The sequence below is a fragment of the Ostrinia furnacalis genome, unplaced genomic scaffold (assembly GCF_004193835.3).
Source record: "Ostrinia furnacalis isolate ACB-3 unplaced genomic scaffold, ASM419383v2 OfSCF1172, whole genome shotgun sequence".
Taxonomy (NCBI): domain Eukaryota; kingdom Metazoa; phylum Arthropoda; class Insecta; order Lepidoptera; family Crambidae; genus Ostrinia; species Ostrinia furnacalis.
In genome coordinates, this window is record NW_021131411.1 from 240835 (window position 1) to 255719 (window position 14885).

Sequence of the window (14885 nt, forward strand, 5' to 3'; positions counted from 1 at the left end):
TACTTGTAAGGATACGAAATGGTTTTCCACAAACCCATAACATTTGCTATGTAAGACTGGCTTAAGTCACTAGATGTCGCTAACTTGGTATTTCACGTTAATTTATAATTATGAAACTAGATGGCGCTATATTACGTATTCGAAATAGTGCTCTCTTTAGCTTAGGGAAATACTTTTTGGTTCCTGATTAATTTTGTGTTGAATATTTAAAAGTTAATTATTTCTGAACGTTATGTGTCTATGGCCAAAGTGTGGATTTTGGTGATACTCTGTTGTCTATGATCGATAATAAAAAAAAAAGATGGCTGCGGTCAAAAGTATTGTTTCATTGTGCTCCTGAAAAAGTTCAAAACTCTAAGTAAAATACTCGTCCTTCGCTAGTAGAAATCCCAACAGCACGCTTCCACTGCGCCAAATAAAGTGCGCATAACGTTTGCAAGTGGAAATAAGCAAAAAAAAACAAGTTTTGTCAAGTATAACCTAAGTGACGCCACATGGAGAAACTGCATAATCTACCTATCCTGCGGGAAGGAGAANACCCGCCAAAATACACCTACGCGCATGTAAGAGTAATGTAAGTTGTGGTTCCATTTTAAAACTTTAGATGAGATATTGCGTTTTTAAAATTAAACACACGTGTGAACAAGGGCTTACCTGTTCGTAGCTGGACTGCTACATTCGTAGCGATGGTAACGCGGTGTAGCACGCGCTACGAGCTACGACGTAGAAGCTCCCCCGTAGCAGCTTTACGGGGCTATCTTTAGACGGGCATTATTAGATAGTGCTTTCTTAACAGCAACTATCGGGCTGGGGTAATTGTTCTTTAATCAAATTGATATCTGTGTGGTAGTAGCGCTGTTTTCTTAAAAGCTTTGTGGATCGTTTTGGTTCTATTAAAGGTTTATAAACTAATTCGGAAGCTCTTTTGTTTTGTACTAATTTAGTAGCATATTTATAGTATCTTTCACCTTTAAAGATATTTAAATAAATCCATTTACTACACATTGCAGGTTTGACAGGTGCATGAGGTAAATTTTGACCTTAGAAAATAATAATACTTATTCAGTTTTATCAACAGTCACATTGTGTTCTAAACTAATGATTTTTCGATACCTTTTTTTTTTACGGGAAAAAATTGCGTTGAATCGCATACCTACCCTGTGGGGACAGGGTAGGTTATAAGTTAACTTTCTTACACTCATGTCATGTCATCTCATGTTGATAGATATTGTAGAATTTTGACATTAGATAACTTATAAGCCATAGAGCAGTCTTTCCCAAAGTGGGCGATAACGCCCCCTTGTGGGCGCTGCAGGCTTAAAGGGGGGCGGTAAGAGACCCAGAAAAAAAATCGGGACGTTGTGTAGAGGCTTGGGAGGCGTCATCTACTAGGCGGACTCTTAGACATCGACTGAGCTCGACTCTTGACTACAAAAATGGGGGGCGCTAAAAAATAATTTATTCTCAAAGTGGGCAGTAGACTAAATAAGTTTGGGAACCACTGCCATAGAGGAATTTAAGCGCTGTCACTGTGTGTTAAAAATATCCCAAATAATTTATTTTACATGCATATTATGTTGAAATGAATCTTAGAGGCCTATAACAGATTGATATCTCAAGTGCATTCATTTGATTGCCTTTAGAAGGATCGTCATCATAAACCCACATTACTTAGCTTGGTAACGGCGCAAGAGAGTAACTACAAACTGCCATATTGTTAACTACTAGAGAATAATACTGTTCTTTCTAAAAAATAACAGTCTAAGATGGTTTGATGGAATAATAAAAAAATATACCAGTTACGATACCATGGTAAGCGCTTGCGGGCTATAACTAATGTGAAATAAGATTGCTTATAAGTTTTTTACCAGTGATTTTACCGCTGAACGTTGAAGCACATGATATCGTGCCCTGAGTGCCCGAGCAACTGCACGCAGTAGGATTTATTGAATGCTACTGAGAACGCCACTCTTGTGGCGTAGTTTTGGGCTGACATTGTGTAGGTTTGTTGTCGACACGACAAAAAGAAAAAGAAGACCGCTCATGAGCATAGCCATCTCGGTATAGCAGTAGTGAATGGGTCTGTACTCATTTTTCTCACTCTCCTAGGGTTAGATTGGTTTTTAACCGTATCTTCACAGCATAAAGTTCAAATTGATGTGGCCACCAGAACCTGGTTAAAGAATTTTCCACGCTCGTGGTGATGCCTTTTTGTGGCAGAATGTAAAGGAGAGAGGGGAGTATGGGGAAGAGCGAAGGTTTTGAGTACAACGTTGGTATGGTGTATTTCTACACAAACTCCCTTGTTTATAGCAATTGACTAGAACCAGTAAGAAGTAGTGAGGGTTTTATGGTTAATATAGATACGTATGGCATTTATATTATGTTTATATGGATCCTTCATCACCCTCTGCGCCAGAGTTACAACCAGCATCAACCCATCGAAATTGTTATCTATCTTTAAAGTTATATTTTACACAGCAGCGATGAATGGCTAAAACAGAAATACAGATTGCCACATCAATGGGATTTATTACCATTGCGGTGTCTGACAATCAGGTCAGATATATTTTTAGACTTTGCAGAGATTAGTGACGCAATGCGATGCTCAGACGCAGACACCATGGCGCCTGCTAGACCAAGGTCAGACGGGATGCTAGCCAAAAATATATCTAGACATCCATTTGTCTCGCCATGGGGTTGTAAGCGGAATACCTATCGATAAGAGTCTGGTGGTTCTTGATGTTTTTAAAGATGTTTGTATGTTACTTTCATGGAGTACAAGTTAATCATCAACCACGGCTACGTCATGACATACGTCTTATTACAGGATCTGCCTTCCTCAATCAATCCAACGACTATGAAAATTCAAAATCTACTTCATCATCATTTCAGACACGGGACTATTCCCACCTCTCTTTCCCACCACTGCAACTCCTGTGTAGCCAGGATCTACAGCTTGACCGCCAATAAAAACCCAACCATGAACCAGTGAAGGTCAAGTTTGTCCCTGGGGAAAGTTAAACTGTCATTGGACCCGCATCAAAATTAATCAGAAGAACATAAGAGAAGTTCGAAGTTAAGGTTCATTTTCATAATTTCGGACACAGGCCAATTATAATTAGTTAGTATGCAGAATCCTTTTATGAACTGTGATTGAAAATCAGTGATCACCGCCAATACGTATACCTATGGATAGACAACATGATAGGGTAGAGATATATTGTNAAAAAAAAATTTAAAAAATTCAAAATCAACTTTGTATGGATAATTTTTGTATTATTACTCCATTTTCTTCATTAAACTTTGAATTTTTGATAAATTTCAATATCTAATTACAACGTGTGATATATCATTGGAAAGAAGAGAAGCTGGAGATATTTTTAAGATTATTGGCAATCAATTATCACCATTAATTTTTGTTTCAATCGAATTCGAAGTAGAATTTTTTATCGTGGTTTGTACTTTTGTTAGACTTTGGCGGCTCGTAACTAGCTATTCAATCATTATCTGGATCAGAAATTTATTTTATTTGAATAAAGACATATTCGATATTAATATCAAATAAAAAAAACTGTTGAAATCACGCGAGAAAAAAAATTGAAGCAGTTTTTAGGTCAAATTTTGGAAAAATCTGAAAAAAAATATAAAAATTGACATATCTCCTAAACTATAAAACTTTAGCCATAGAAAGTAAAGTTCAATAATTAGCAAATGACCTCCTCTATACGCCTATTAGCTATGGCGGGTTCAGTTCCAGTCACCCTGTATAGCTTAGGGAAATACTTTTTGGTTCCTGATTAATTTTGTTGTACTATTGAAAGATCCTTTATATTACTAGGGAAAATAAGACATAATAATTTAATTTGCAAAACATAAACAAACATAACATGTACAGGTATAAATGCTGCCTCATCGCAGTGTTTTGTCTTGGCTGGGATTCGAACCCGCTACACCGTAGCGGCTACGGTATTTGGGTATGGCCTGGTGGACCACCAGGGCAGACAGACAAGACAACTAAAGGTTAGTTAAGTACACTCGAATGCACGTTAGAATAATATACTTACATTTTTGTTGCAAAAAAATTGTACCATTGCCTACATAAAGTAAGCAAACAGCAACACTATTTGCCTGTACCGTTGCTGTACTATCAAACTGCGGTCAGTATACTTAAAATTCATGACAGTAGAAAGGTAACAACCGTGACAGACATCCTACCTGTCAGAAATGATATACCTACCTACCGCCCAGTCCACAAAATTACTGGTCTATTGTTCTACGTCCGAACTTTTTTATTCTTACGTAATGTAAGTCCAAACAAAGCGTAAAAAATTTAGGTATGCTTAAACTCTACGTAACCCCATAGAATAAGTTATATTAAAATAATCAAATGTTAAAAGCAAAAACAATATAAAAAATATTAGGGCCTACTTATACAAAAAAAAAACCTATGACCACCAATGTATGTATAAGTACCTAATGATTAAACTGACCATTTCTTTTTAACCAATTTTAAAAAAGAGGAGGTTCTCAGTTCGTCTGTATGTTTTTTTTTGCAAAATAAAGCAGGACCAAACAAAATTGAAATTAATCATTTAGGTTTAATTTATTTCAATTAATGATTATTAAGTTTAATTTATTTTGCCTCTTAATATCCTTGTTCCTTGCGAAAATAAAATACAGTTTGGAGAGGTTAACGGCCACCTTGCTTTAGAAACTTGTTTTAATATTAGGTATATCTAAATAGGCTTTTTTATGCAAATTTTATGAGGTGAAAAACCTATTTGAAGTGATTTTGATACTTTGTTTAGGGTTCCTTGCTCCTTTATTAAATCCAAATCTATAAAAGAGAGTGAATTCAGTATTTGAGGTTGGGTCTGCTGTTATCCGTTATTTTAGTCTTTATTTATATAATCAAGGGATTGAATATATTTTATTAGTACCTACTTTAGCTTCTAACATAAAAATAATACAAAAGTAGGTTTGTACTTTGGAGTGCAGATATGATGTTTGCCGAAAGATATTTGGGAAATACAGAAACACCTAAGTTTATGCAACATTAGTAAACAAATAGAAATTCCTATTTTATAACGTCATTTTAAATAACTGTTATTTAAGTAAGCTCATCAATAAATTCACTTCCAATAGCCACAGCATTTCGCACTTTACGAAGAAGATGATTTTATTTTAAAAACTGATTTTGTTCGAGTCATTGGCCTCATTCGTAACATGAGGAGAAGGCTATTTGTTTTTCCTTAATCATCCTTATGAGAATAATGACTTTTTCGTCCAAAATACAGTCAATGGCAGAAGTTAATGACAACTTTTTAATATACGAATATAGCTCAGATAAATAATGGGCTATGTATTGTAATTTCTCATATCCGCGTCGCCGATATGGTGGGTAAAACTTGACGTGTAGTTTTTTTAAGTTCATCTGAAAATGATGACTATAATTAAAAGTTTTCTCAAGAGCAAGTCAATTTGTTTGAACGAAGCAATTAAATAGTCTACTTTTGGAGCTGGCTGTATGGGACTATAAAAACGGTAAGGTCATGACTGATCAATGCTTGTTTTTGTGATTTATTGCTTTGTTCGCTTCTCGCTTGTTTTTTGGCGAGGATGCTCTTCATCGGTGAGTAATCATGGTTTAATCAGCGATGCATTGTGACTTGTAATGATATCAATTTTGTTTTGCCACAAAAAATGCGACGTTCATCACGTCGAGACCATGATAGTTCGTCTGGCGCGATAAAAAATTAGTTTGAGAATCAGGCTTTGAAATAAATAATCAAATGTATTTATGTATAATAAAATTCGTTGATTGAACACTTTCCTTATTATCAATTAGATACAGTCTCTACCTAGAGTTAGAACATTTTTTGATTACCTATGGATTACGTACTTGACATATTCATTGATAAAACCTTTGCATCGTATAATTTTCACGTTCACAAGCTAGTAACAAAACACATGGACTTACAAAAAAGGGCAAAAAAACGTGTCATGCCTACCTAAGTTTCAAAACAAAAACTGATTCATGATCCGTACTTATGAGACACTTTTTGCCTCAGTACCAGTTAAGAAAAGAATAGAGATCTCAGTTTCGTCATACGCGACGTTTCGCATAGTAATTTGAGTTCGTGGGAACTGACTGCTGAGATGTCTCTACCAAAGGTTCACCAATGTGACACCGAACAAGTTAAGTGAAGCTCCAGGTGATGGTCTGAATAAACTCTAGATAGAGTTCTTGCATTTCAAAAAAAAAAAAAAAGTCAAAAGTCAAAATTTCTTTATTTGTTTAGACTAATAAATAGTTCTTACAAATCGTCATTTTGCTCTTAAGGAGCCTCTACATGTCTCATAATCTTTTTACCCTACCAGCGCTTCGAGACCAACANTTTTACTGATTGCATTTTTGGCATCAGTATCGATCACTAATCACCCCCTGATAGTTATTTTGAAAGTATATTTCATGTACAGAATTGACATCTCTACAGATTTATTATAAGTATAGAAGATAAAATTCGCTGATTGAACACTTTCCTTCAATTAGATACAGTCTCTACCTAGAGTTAGAACATTTTTTAATTTAGGTAACCTATGGATTACGTACTTGACATATTCATTGATAAAACCTTTGCATCGTAAAATTTTCACGTTCACAAGCTAGTAACAAAACACATGGACTTACAAAAAAGGGCAAAAAAACGTGTCATGCCTACCTAAGTTTCAAAACAAAAACTGATTCATGATCCGTAGTTATGGGACACTTTTTGCCTCAGTACCAGAAAAGAATAGAGATCTCAGTTTCGTCATACGCGACGTTTCGCATAGTAATTTGAGTTCGTGGGAACTGACTGCTGAGATGTCTCTACCAAAGATTCACCAATGTGACACCGAACAGTTTAAGTAAAGCTTCAGGTTGGTCTGAATAAACTCTAGGTAGAGTTCTTGCATTCAGGGGCTATTCTTGTAGCCATATCACACTGGGGGGAAAATCCAACATTTTTGAGTTAAAATCTAGTTGATCGATTTGAATTCGATTTTTTCGAAGACTGACAATATTATATAGTCAAACAATCGAATGACCGGCTGAATTCAGGATGCGTAATGTAATTTTATTTTCACGCGAAGGATGTTGCATTTTCTCTTTAGTTACTTTACTCTCTATTGCATGAGAATCGCCTACTTTTAAATGAGAATCACATAAGGTCAGTTTTGAAAGTTTTTCTGCGAATCTAGAATCGTACCTGCTAGTGTTAATCTAATTAGTAGCTTCCTAAGACCAGTCAACACCACCACTTTGTATTGACGTAAAGGTTACGTTATATTAAGTAGGTCGAAGTTTGTACATAAGTATACTCAGTAGCAACTTACTGGTGTCCCAGGTGGTCCCAGGATTCAGCACGTTTGTATCGAACTGAGTACGGTCGAGAAAACATAAAATAAACCAAAGCTAAAGTAACTTTTATAGTAAACTTACATTAGTCAAAAAACAACCCTAAAAGCACAGAATAGCCAACCTATTCTGTGCTTTTAGGGTTGTTTCCTAACTACTTTTGTATAGACTAATGACCTCATGACGATCCCTCTGTAATCATTAAATACCTATGTAAATAAAATTCATACAAGTTTCTGCACAAACGAGCTTTTGTCTATTATGGATTGACCTTGTATTTGATTGTCAGAATTTCTTTAGCACATTTTTCATTACAAATGTGATATAAAACAATAGATTGCTAAACCGCTTCTTGTGATACCCCATGGGAATGTACCATTCAGCCGTGTCCATTGTTCGGTCCGAGAAAATGTAACCCAAGTGGTATTCAATCAATGGACTTTAGGGATTAGGCCGAGATAGAGAAACAAAACGTTTCTCATATTGCGCGCCTTCTTGACTGGTAGCCTCAATATGGTCCCGGTCAAGAGGGCGCGCAATCCGCAATCTTCATCGTGTTGGTTCCCGCTGAAAACCAGCTTTCCCCACATGGAGCTTGCTATGTCGCGAATGTAGTTTAATGTTTAATTAATGTTATATGTACTGTATTTTTATTTTATTTTTCTATGCTGAATAAAGTATTCTTATTCTTATATTGAATAAAAAGTGACTGCATTGAACTTGCATGTTTCTTGTTACTGGTAACTTGTCTTGTAATTTTGAAAATAATACGCGTAGCACCTAATTGAGATGCTTTTTGAGAGTGAGTCGTTTCAGATTATAATTTTGTCATCAATACTTAAATAATTAATGCAAGAGTCTTAATTATGAAATTACCTACATCTTTAATAAATGATGCCTACTTGATTGCCACTAATTATTTTAGGTACTCCTATACATATAGCCAGGATTCACCATTTGAACAAGGGAAGATTGAATAGTCCCGAAGATCTCCCTATCTCAAAGCAATTTGAATCAGAAGAATATTAGAGCTATAAGAATATATTACATAAAATCAGTGAGTTAAGCCAGCGTTTTCACGACCTAGTTAAAAAATATTTATGTGGCAAAAATTGACTTAACTGATTTAAAATTATAGCCTTGAACACTGCCTACGTTGCAACGTTAGCAAGCAATCAAGATGGCAGGGGAAATCAACATTTTGGATAGATATTTTTTTTTGTGAGTGATTCCATATTTCCATCTGAAACGGGAGTTCAAAGTTCGCATAATTAGATTGGGTGCTTTTAAAAGAATAGTTAAAAGTACATAATATACCTCAAATTACAACCCGGGTGAAGTAATCGGCAAAAGCTAGTGATAAAGCTAAATAAATAGCTTTTTATGTGGGGAGAGCGATCGCTCCATAAAATGTACTTTGAAACTAAGTACGCCTGCAAAACTGCATATTGACTAGTTTATAAATTGTTTCCAATCTCTGCCTCTATGGCCGGATTTATAGTAGGAAGTGAGTGGTCCAAGTACCTATGTATTTATTGACATAGTGCTTTGTTCCAGTTTAGTCCGGAAAGGTGAAGGCAATCCAAAGGTTGCCGCTGTGACCCGATTCTGCGGTATTCACGTTATGGGAGGATATTTACAACAATGATACAGTTTAGCCGAAGTGCAGGAGTTCGTTTTACGTTTCATTTCAATTTTGTTGGTTGTATGTTATAGTGTAGTCGTACACTGAACTAAAACAGTTACTTACAGTCTTTTAAGTAGGTAATTACTGTTTTAGCTAAAACATTATTGTTTTTTTTATTACCTTAATGTTAAAGGTTTATAAAGCAATAAAATTTTTATTTTCTGTTTTAATGTAAGTGTGTAGAGGTACATGAATAGGAGGTGCTCAACTTTACTTGTCTACTAACGTGATTCTGTACATCAGCTAAAAGAAAAAAAAGATTTTGTTATTAGGACATAATGGAAACGTGACGACAGATGGCACGATGCGTATAATATTACTTATAGAAGGGGACTGCTAATTTCGGACGAGTGAACATCTGCCTCCGTGGCGCAATTGGCTAGCGCGTTCGGCTGTTAACCGAAAGGTTGGTGGTTCGAGCCCACCCGGGGGCGCAACTTTTTGCAATTTTTTTGTGTAAAAGGAAATTAATTTTTAATTTTGATTTATTTTATTTAATCACAGTAGTATTTTATTTGTATTGATTCTTTATTGTACTTTTCTACCTAATTATAAAATATTATTTTGTTATTTACTACAAAATATGAAATTACTGATTTATTTTTTCAATACAATCCAATTTACCTCTTTAATTTTTGGTTCACATAAAAAAAAGAAAAATTAAATAAACATTCATCATGAACTACAGAGACATCATGATAGTAGAAACAGTGAGCACACTGTATTTGTGTGAGTTACAGCTTATATAAACTAAAGAGAAATTTCACTGTTCTCGCTAAGCCTTCGATAGCTCAGTTGGTAGAGCGGTGGACTGTAGAGGCTATTTCAACACTGATATCCATAGGTCGCTGGTTCAAATCCGGCTCGAAGGAAACTTTTTGCATTTTTTCCGTTTGTTTCAAAGATGTTTTTTTTATTTATATTTTATTATTCAAACATTTATTTTATAAACACATCTCAAATTGCTTAGGCAAGTGGTCAATTTAAATTTCAAGGCTAAATGAAGCAATTGACTCTAGATTTTTTGACTTAGAATGACTAATAGCAAATATTTTAACGCAAGCGTGAGAAAATATAGTTTGATATGTGTTCTGATAATAAAAAGGTTAAATTGATCGACTAAAAGTTGTCGAACTTGGTCCATTTATGATTCATACATAATGTCTTGTATTTTTGCTATATTTAAAAACAACCGTAGCACCGGTACTTGCAAGGTTGGTTAGGTTCAGGGTGAGTACCTATGATACTTTTTGAATCCATGATATTTCTATCCAACGGTAGGAATAATTAAGGTTAAAGATTATTTTATAATTATCATGTCATCATTAATGACAGACAATAAAATCAGATATCATAGACATGTAAAAATATCGGAACAGTAAGTTGGAAATCGTTTACCTTCATTTGGTTTTAAATATGTCAAGTTTGCCCAATTCCAGGTGGCATAACTTTTGGGAGCCAAGAACCTGCAAAAAGCTTAATAAAATACACGTGGGATAGGTTAGGTAGAACTAAAAGCCTAGGCTCAGACCACCAACTTTTAGTTGGCCGATAGTTGGATAGAGCTTTTGAACAGTATGGAGATGTATGAAAGTACGCACATTACACCGACTTGGTATCGGCGTAATGTGCGCACTATATCCCAACTATATCCCAACTAATATTATAAATGCGAAAGTAACTCTGTCTGTCTGTCTGTCTGTCTGTCTGTCTGTCTGTCTGTCTGTCTGTCTGTCTGTTACGCTTTCCCGCTTAAACCTCGCAACCGATTTTGATGAAATTTGGCATAGGGGCCGTCCATAAATTACGTCATCGATTTTTTCAGATTTTAGACCCCCCCCCCTACAATCATCCTAGCGTCATTTCTTAATGACCCCCCCCCCCTTCTCCCAAAATTGACGTCATTACCAGTTTGACAAAATTAAAACACTTGTAGAATCACTTTTTATTTTTTTTTAATNGCACTTTTTATTAAAATTTTGACTAAATTTTTGAAACTCTAAACTGTGTACACATCACAAATGTAACAAATTACATTTGGATCGTTGAGGCAACTTCTTGGCAATGCAGACATGATATTAAAATAAATTTCGTTATAAAAATATACCGATAACATTACAAACTGTGCAACCAAAGTACCGATTAAAGCTAAAATTAAAAACTGAGGGTAGATCAAAAACTACACGTAGGAAAAAAAAAAGAAAAATATTTTTATTATTAGTAATACACACCTAATAATAAACTATCAACAGAATCTCGGCACCATTTTAATTTTGATTTTTTGTTGACCAGTGTAATGTCTTGTATTTTTGCTATATTTAAAATTAACCGTAGCACCGGTACTTGCAAGGTTAGGTTCAGGGTGAGTACCTATGATACTTTTTGAATCCATGATATTTCTTCCAAAGGTAGAAATAATTAAGGTTAAAGATTATTTTACAATTATCATGTCATCATTAATGACAGACAATAAAATTATCGGAACAGTAAGTTGGAAATCGTTTACCTTCATTTGGTTTTAAATATGTCAAGTTTGCCCAATCCCAGGTGGAATGCATAACTTTTGGGAGCCAAGAACCTGCAAAAAGCTTAATAAAATACACGTGGGATAGGTTATGTAGAACTAAAAACTTTAAGCCTATGATCAGACCACCAACTTTTAGTTGGCCGATAGTTGGATAGAGCTTTTGAACAGTATGGAGATGTATGAAAGTGCGCACATTACACCGACTTGGTATCGGCGTAATGTGCGCACTATATTCTTCATACAAATTAGAATCGGGCCCAACTATCTGCCAACTAAAAGTTGGTGGTCTGCGTCTAGGCTAAAACAAATCGTAAAGTTCGTTTGACCCTGAGCTTTGCAAAGGCGGTCTACTTACTGACACCTGACTCAGATTTCTTTAATTTATTTTGCCAATAGACATAATATTTTAATTCAGCGACCAGCCTGTCTCACACGTTGGACGGTTTCCGCCAACCAATGTGAACCACCTTGAATTTAATCCGCCGCCTTTCTAAACAATATTTTGCATAAGAAAATCGCGAATTCGATACAAATTTAATGTTAATCCGAATGTTTTGGGCGACATAATATATTTAGGTGATTTTATATTAAAGCGCTTTATGGGGAATCCCTGAATACTTGAATACTGATGATAAAGGCAAAAATCAGTGTTCAAAAAGTCATACAAATAAATTCATAAAATGATTCCCAGCTGTCAAACGAAAATTTCATCGATCGAACGAACGATCAAAAACTTTATCAGTTGAATTATGAATTATCAGACAAATATTTGCTAACTGCAGTTACCTAAGTATCCTTAAATATACGTCGATCGAGATCGTTTTAATATATCGTCATCCTAATAAACCTTCACGCTTCTAGTAAATCACAGATCGATTATTTAGAACTAAAATTTTAACACCTCTAAACTGGTACATCTAAGTTAGTCTGTAGAGTTCCTTTCCTTCATTAGCGGTACGGATCTTCATTAGGAATATTAATTAGTAAGTACTTATCAAAAATATATCAGAGATCCTGATCAATTCTAATTAAACTCCGCGTCAGTACTTACTATGTCAGATCTCAGAACTGATTAACAAGCCGTTAGTAAGTACTTAATTGCAATTAACTTTGAAGTATAGATCTACAGGGTGTTAGGTAAATGGGTATATGAGCCGACACTAGCCCATGTTAACATGGGCATATAAATGGTATGGTGAAGACAGAAATTTGATATTATCATTTTATATTTTAAAATTTTCATACAAAATAAATTTTATAAAATCCGATTTGTATGAAAATTTAAATATTTAAAATGAAGATATAAATTTTCTGACTTCACCATACCATTTATATGACCATGTTAACATGGGCTAGTGTCGGCTCATATACCCATTTACCTAACACCCTGTATACAAGTAGCAGTGATTAATGTCTATCTAGACTGAAAGCATCCTGTTCTATTCAAGGTCTTTGGGATACGAAGACTTTATCTTTTAATTACTAATCGTTAAAGGTAAATAACAATTGATATAGTTACCAAATCATTACTTGAAGTCATTTATCAAATTCGTTAATTATTTCTTAGGTAATTTTATTAATGCGAAGCCTAAGGTTGGGTTGCACCATCTTACTTTAACTATAGCACAAGTTACACAAGTCAAAAGTTTGTCAACCTCCATACAAAAAACACCGGTTATGGTTATAGTTACTGTTAATGTAACATCACAGTAACATGGTACAAGTCAGCCTAAAGAAGATAAAATATTTCATAGTTAGTATTTATTGAAAAATCATCTGCATGCGTTTAGTTCAATTTATCTAGGTATGATATGATTTGAATGGAGAAAAATGATACGTCTGACCTCATTTCGGATCAATCGCATTGCGTTAAAACATTGCCAAATCTATATTTGATATCATAATTCGACCTGTAAGTACTTATTATAAAAATACTCATACCTAATAATTAGTATTTAAATAACTTTCGTAGTTGACACCAAAACCTATAATCCCAAGTGATAACGTCTCTCAAATCACATCAAACCTGTAACCAGATTAAGTTTTAAAATAATAGTAAACATTTTTTTTCCACTTTGATAGCAACCAAAGTTTTGTTAGCGACTAGTGAAGTGCCGACTCCTGTTGCCAAAATATTTGAAATAGGCACCTACCCAAAGTTCATAGTGCAACAGAAAAAAAGACAGACAGAACCAATGCCCGATAAGGATCTCAATGAATAGCCGTCAAGCTTTAATTAATTATGATTGTATATTTCTATAGATAATGTCAATGTTTTCTTTAGAATCCTGACATTATACATGCCTCAATAGGTACGAGTATTTGCGCAAGCACCGCCCGGTAGGATGTAGAACTATATGGAGCATTGAAAACACACGTCTAATAAAGTTGTAATAATAAACTCGTAAAAAAATCTATATTATCCGTATCCATACTAATATTATAAATGGGAAGGTAACTCTGTCTGTCTTTCTGTCTATCTGTTTTGCTTTCACACCTAAACTACTGACACATTTTGATGAAATTTGGCGTAGAGATAGTCTGAGTCCCGGGAAAGGACATAGGATAGTTTTTATCCCGGTTTTTGAAACAGGGACGCGCGCGATAAAGTTTTTCTGTGTCAGACTAAATTCCACGCGGGCGATGCCGCGGGCGGAAAGCTAGTAAAAAATATTTAAATAGGATTTACGGTTCCAGTTGAAAAGAGTTTTCTTTTACATTGTTACAAAACAAAAAAAATAGTCAATTAAAAAAATAACATTAATAATTTTTTTTGGTATTAATAAACGAATTAGACGCAATTAAAATAATAAGGCAGAATTTTGATTGCAGTTAAAAAGGATAAACTATGTTTTCCTGTATATTACGACACCAATATGAAAGACATGCGACGGTAAAAAATCCTACCTAGAAATCAATATCGTTACACGAAAAACTTATAAAATTTTTAAAAATAAAAGGTAGTTATTGCTCGCGCTTCAGTTACGGCATTACGGTAAGAAAAATGCTTTGTTCGAGGAGGCACGATATCACATTACGACTACGATTTAGTTGCAAAATTTTAACTATTTCAACTAAATATCATGTTAACAGTCATGATGTAGGATTAAGTCGCATTTTCAGGACAACGCATGGAAAGACTATGTTTTTAAAACTTGAGGAAAATCTACAATCAAAAACATGTGGTCGATCGAAATATTGAAATCTAACCAATAACCAACCAAAAACCAACTAGCTAACAGGTCTGAATCAAGTCCTACCTATAAATG

At 34.6% G+C, this 14885-nt stretch overlaps 2 non-coding genes across 2 annotated transcripts; both read left to right on the forward strand.

Moving 5' to 3' along the window:
- The first annotated feature begins 9449 nt into the window (after window positions 1-9449).
- Window positions 9450-9523, forward strand: TRNAN-GUU (transfer RNA asparagine (anticodon GUU)). Its single transcript has one exon. It is a non-coding gene; the product is annotated as a tRNA-Asn (tRNA).
- A 346-nt stretch (window positions 9524-9869) lies between these two features.
- Window positions 9870-9961, forward strand: TRNAY-GUA (transfer RNA tyrosine (anticodon GUA)). Its single transcript is given in 2 exon segments — window positions 9870-9906; window positions 9926-9961. It is a non-coding gene; the product is annotated as a tRNA-Tyr (tRNA).
- The last annotated feature ends 4924 nt before the right edge of the window (window positions 9962-14885 follow it).